We start from the raw sequence: 5,951 nt of genomic DNA, 5'->3' as shown, positions 1-5,951 counted from the left end.
GATGAAGAAGTCCCATTAATTCTTGGCCGACCATTCTTGGCCACGGGACGAGCTTTGATTGATGTTCAAAAGGGTGAGTTAACATTGAGAGTGAACAAGGAAGAAGTTATGTTCAACATTTACCAAGCCATGAGAATTCCAGAAGAGCCAAGCACTTGTTTTCGGATTGATGACATTAAGCAATGTGAAGAAAAGGCCTTTAAAGAAGATGCACCAGCCAATCACCTAGAACGAGCCTTGCAGCAAGATACATCACTTAGCAATGAAGTGGAGAGGAACTGTACTCTTATTCCTCTTAGAGATCCCGATTGAGGAAGATTGAAAAGTCTGGCTGTAGACTTTAAAACAAGCGCTTATGGGAGGCAACCCATAGATCTATCTTTCTTTCTTTCATTTATTTTATTATCTTTATTTATTTAAGTTTTAATAAATTGGTTTTTGATGCAGGTTTATTTAGCAAGAATAAAGAGCTGGAAAATTTTAAAACCTCGGAAGGTTCACCATGAAACCAGGGAAGTTCCTTTATTTCTTCAATCCTTTTTACTTTTGCATCACAATGAGGACATTGTTTAGTTTAAGTTTGGGGGTGTAAACTCCTATAATCATTTGATCCTCTTGTTTTCTAAGTCTTGGGTTGTTGATGGGTTGTTTGAGTCTCTTACCAAGCATGCATTGGAGTAAGATTGAATTCTCTATGACTCTGAAATTTGTGATTGAAGATGGTTTTGAGAAAAATTTTCAAAAATTTCTTTTATGTCAAGTGAAGTTTTGTGGGTACTTTGGTTTAAATCTTTGACCTTGAACACAATTGAGCACATAGTCATTTTTCTCTTATTCCATTTTGCTTATGAAGAGAAGAAGTTGAATTAATTGAAAGAGGGAGGTTCGATTTTGCTTTGCTCTAGAATCCGTTGATGGGTCCTTGAGGCGAAATCCTAGTTGAGACCAAATATTAGAGAAATGATCTAGGCATTTCTTTGGCATAACCAAAAAGCTTTCCCAGCCGTCCTAAATGTCATGCCATCATTACATGGTGTGTTTCCATAGTCAACCCCCTTGAGCCTTCATGAGCCTTTATTGATTCTTTAAACTACATAAACCATGCCCGCTTTAAGCCTGAAAAACAATGAATCTACCGTTGATAGTTTGAGAAAATACTTTGGTGGAGAGTTACATTTAAAAGAGAAAATTGGTTACATGATGAAAAGTATTATGTTTGCTCTGTTTGATCAAAGAAAAAGAAGAAGAAGAAAGGAAGTGATAAAAAAAAAAAAAAAAAAAAAGAAGAGGAAAAAGAAAAAGAAAAGAAAAGAAAAGAAAAAGAAGTCGCCAAGTGGAAAGTGAATTACCTCAAATTTTGTTAAGGGAAGTGTTGGTATTACATCAGTGATTACAGCAATAATAATGTCACAAGTATGAGCATATTGCCAAGAAAGAGCTATGATTTGAATCATGTGAGTTTCTCTTTTAATGTTCTTTTCACTAAGTATTTTCCCAGTTTGATTTAATTTCCCATATCCAGTTCTTTCTTAACCCTCACCCTGTGGCCTATCATTACAACCTTAATAAAGACCTTTTGATCTTTGATTTTGGTGTTGACTACATTAGTGGAGAGGATTTCTGAAAATTGGACTTATGGGGTTAAGTTTTAAGAGAATTCTTCTGATTTTGGTTGTTCTACTTTTATCTAAGTTTGCAGGTGGTTTGAGGTTAAATTGACTATATCACACATCCACTCAAGGTCTTAGCTTTAGGTTGAAGTAAACGCCTAACTCTTGCTTGACAAATTGCAAAATTTTTGATTGATTTTCTTGCTATCTTTGATGTTAAAAGAGTAAGATACTAGAGATGAAATCTAAATTCATAAAAGCTTGGTGAATGATGATACTTCTCTTTGGGGTCGAGTTGATATTGCCTAAACTATCATTTGTTTTTCTTTTTGTTTGAGGACAAACAAAGTTGTAAGTTTGGGGGTATTTGATGGCTTGCAAAATTTCATATTGCAGATTTTACAAGTTCGCTCGAGCGGAGGCTTTTGGCCGCTCGAGCGAATTCAGGCAGATTCAAACGGTCGACTGCCACTCGACAGGGAGCTCGAGCAAGTTGCTGAAAAACGAAGATCGCTCGAGCGGAGACATTGGCCGCTCGAGCGAAATCAAGCAGAGTCGAACGCTCGATGTGCGCTCGATAGGACGCTCGAGCGAAATCAGGCAGAGTCGAACGCTCGACGCGCGCTCGACACCCCGCTCAAGCGAACATCGTATTTTGACAGATTTTAGGTTTTCCGCCGTGGGACCATATAAAAGGCCATTCTTCACTCTAGAGCCGTGGGTTTTGACTGGAGAACACTCTTTGGGAGAGAAAAACATAGCTAGAGGGATTCAAATCATTTGTTTTGGAGACGGAATTCCAATTTATTGCACGTACGTTGGATTCATACACGAGCACGGACGGGAGAAAGGCGTTGAATCGTTCTCTTGAGCTTTTGACGACCAGTTGAGGCTGCAAGGAGGATTTTTCAGTGTTTATTTTCTTCTTCCCATCTTCTCAGAACAATTATGGTGAATTCGTTTATGTTGAATTCCAATTCTAGTATGAGCTAAATTTTCTTCTTTCTAGGAAAACGATGTAACCTAATTCCGAACTATGCTTGTTTGTCCATGCTAATTTAATGCAATTCTCTCTTTGTTTATCTGATTTATTCTGAGTTTAATGCTTCTAATTAACTGGCCATTGATTAGATGATTATTAATCTTGTGATTTGCTATCGAAAGAGGGAATCATAGGGTAGATCTTGGATATTTCAGCATAGGTAAGTATAGAGATCGAAAGACTTGTATGAACCTGTGTAGTAATTAAATCATTGGTCTTATTGCGTTCTTGATTATTTAATTTGCATACTCTTGTGTGAATTGATAAACTAGAATCACTTCCAATTGACTATCGAAAGAGGCTTTTGGATGAATTAGAGATTTGCTAATAGACAAAAGAGGTTTAAGTTAAATTAGCTGGATGAGAAAAGCGTAGTGACGAATTATGGTGAAATCGATTTCCTAGAAGTTTTCTTCCCTATTGAATTTGATCTTCAAACATCAGTTTTACTTTCTTTGCTTATTTCTCTTGAGTTGATCTAGTTTTAATTGCTACTACAAAAACCTTAGTGATTCCTCTAGATAAAATTGAGATTAGCATAATTTTGGTATTTGGCAAGAGTAAGATACCAATCCCTGAGGACGATACTCTTCTTATTACTTTACTATAAAACTACGATACTGTGCACTTGCAGTTTTGCACCGGTCAATAATTATGGTGAATTCATTTATGTTGAATTCCATTTCTAGCATGAGCTAAATTTTCTTCATTCTAGGAAAATGATGTAACCTATTTCCGAACTATGCTTGATTGTCTACGCTAATTTAATGCAATTCTCTTTTTGTTTGTCTGATTTATTCTGAGTTTATTGCTTCTAATTAACTAGCCATTGATTAGATGATTTTTAATCTTGTGATTTGCTATCGAAAGAGGGAATTATAGGATAGATCTTGAATATTTCAGCATAGGTAAATATAGAGATCGAAGGACTTGTATGAACCTATGTAGTTCTTAAATCATTGATCTTATTGCTTTCTTGATTATTAAATTTGCATATTCTTGTGTGAATTGATAAACAAGAGTCATTTCCAATTAACTATCGAAAGAGGCTTTTGGATGAATTAGAGATTTGCTAATAGATAAAAGAGAATTGAATTAAGTTAGCTGGATGAGAAAAGCATAGTGAAGAATTAGGTGAAATCGATTTCCTAGAAGTTTTCTTCCCCATTAAGTTGATCTTCGAACGTCAGTTTTGTTTCCTTTGCATATTTCCCTTTGAGTTGATCTTAGTTTAATTTGCAACTACAAAAATCTTAGTGATTCCTCTAGATAAAATCAAGTTTAGTATAATTTTGGTATTTGGCATAAGTAAGGTACCAATCCCTGAGGACGATACTCTTCTTATTACTTTACTATAAAACTACAATACTGTGCACTTGCAGTTTTGCACCGGTCAATAGAGCACACACATAAGGGCATTATTTAGTTACACTTGTCTAGACAATATTGCATTAAAGCAGAGCTGTAAATGAAAGCATTAAATACTTAAACTAAATATCTGCATGCAATAGGGTATACTTTCAAAGCTGGCCAATTTACCTACCTACTAGTGTAATTTATCCGCATGCAGTCAATATTCGAGGGCTGCTTCTCTATATAAAAGTGAGATTATACAACATGTTATCCTCACAATGCTTATTCTATGAAATAATTGGAAACTTAAAACAGCATATATGCTCACTTTGATTATATTGAGATATATATCATCAGTGAATAAGGTATACATGAGCTGTCAAACCTTTACTAAAATAATTATATCCCTGTTCTTACTATTCCTACTTCATTCATTTAATGAAATACCCTTGTTCCCCTCCCTTTTACTTACTACATTTAAAATACGTACTACTTTTGGGATGAACTGCTCACAAAGCCAAGTAACCAGGAAAACATATTCAGAAAAAAAATTCTAACGGTGCAAGTTCCCACATTACCTCCATGAACTTCCTTCATCCTGTCCAACAACATTCCCTAGAGTAGAATGGTAGACAAAAGTAATGCTACTATACCAATATCTCCCTGCCACAACTTCATCAAAATAGGTTAGGAAAAGTGTGACAAAAAAAAAATAGTAGGTACTGCTAGCTTGCAGCAGATGCCTAAGGAGCTGCAGCATGAGTCTCTCTTTGAGACTCTAATTCTGTCTCCATATCTGTCATTCTCATGTTTACACGTGTTTCATATTCTCGCATATTCTCCTGCATAGCCATTAGACTAGTTTCAATCTCTTTCAGGCGATTTTGGTAATACTCTGAATTTTTTCTATTTTGTTCATTTTCCTTGGCAAGCCATTCATACTCCTCATTGGGTATTCCAGGTACTTTAGGAGATTCTGGCATCACAGAATGGTCCAGCCCTCTAGAATATCCTGGTCTATGTCCCAAAACCTCCCTAAATATGGTTGCTGCAGCGTCATCCGTGCAAGCATCGGGTTCTTTTGCATTCATCTTTTCAACCATTTGATTCTGTTGCATGAATCAGATCCACCATTACCATCATTTCACTAACAACTTAACTTATAAGGTTACACAAGTGCTTATGTGCAAATATATTATGTTTTGTGTAGTTGGTGTGATAATACTAGTGCAGGTAGTTGCTTAAATTGGAAATATGCTCACATAATTGTCTTCTGTAGTTGGTGTGATAAATCTGCCTTTTTTGCTTGACCAATGCACAAATTCTTTGAGCCTCAATCAAATTCTTGTCTTTCTACTTGAACATAAAAACACCCTGGAATTAGTATAGTATTCAAAATATTGACCCACATCTTTGAGCCACAACATATAGGATATTAAAATTATTGCAATACCTTCCTCTCCATTAGTACAACAAATGATGTCCTTCCGCTTGTGTGGTTGACCATTTGTTTACTCCTATTTTCTTTGTTTTGACTGGACATTTTCTGCAACAACACATAAATTTCCTCTTTGTTTGAGTTGTTATGAATGCATGCCAATAGGAAAAAGGTTGAATTTAAGATAGTTATGTTGTTTTGGGATATTATAAAGTAACTTATAACATTTCTAGAAACAGAATTGATCACATGCCAAACATGAACAATAGAATCTGAAGTACTGTGCACAGCTTGCATACAACTCACTAGTCTATGTTAGCTTCCATCTTTCCCATAAGAAACCAACGGAGGGGCCTGTCCATAGGAGTTCAATACAGTTCTTATTACTTGCTTAGCATGAAGGAATAATTTTTCTTAAATTTATGAAGTTATCTTGCACATGAGGATGATAAGTCTTTCATATCCTTGAACCAAAATCCAAGTAAACAAACATGTAGCAGTGATATAT

The sequence above is a fragment of the Carya illinoinensis genome, chromosome 4 (genome assembly GCF_018687715.1).
Source record: "Carya illinoinensis cultivar Pawnee chromosome 4, C.illinoinensisPawnee_v1, whole genome shotgun sequence".
Lineage (NCBI taxonomy): Eukaryota > Viridiplantae > Streptophyta > Magnoliopsida > Fagales > Juglandaceae > Carya > Carya illinoinensis.
The sequence above is the reverse complement of the archived record's forward strand: the minus strand, read 5'-3'. Positions refer to the sequence as shown.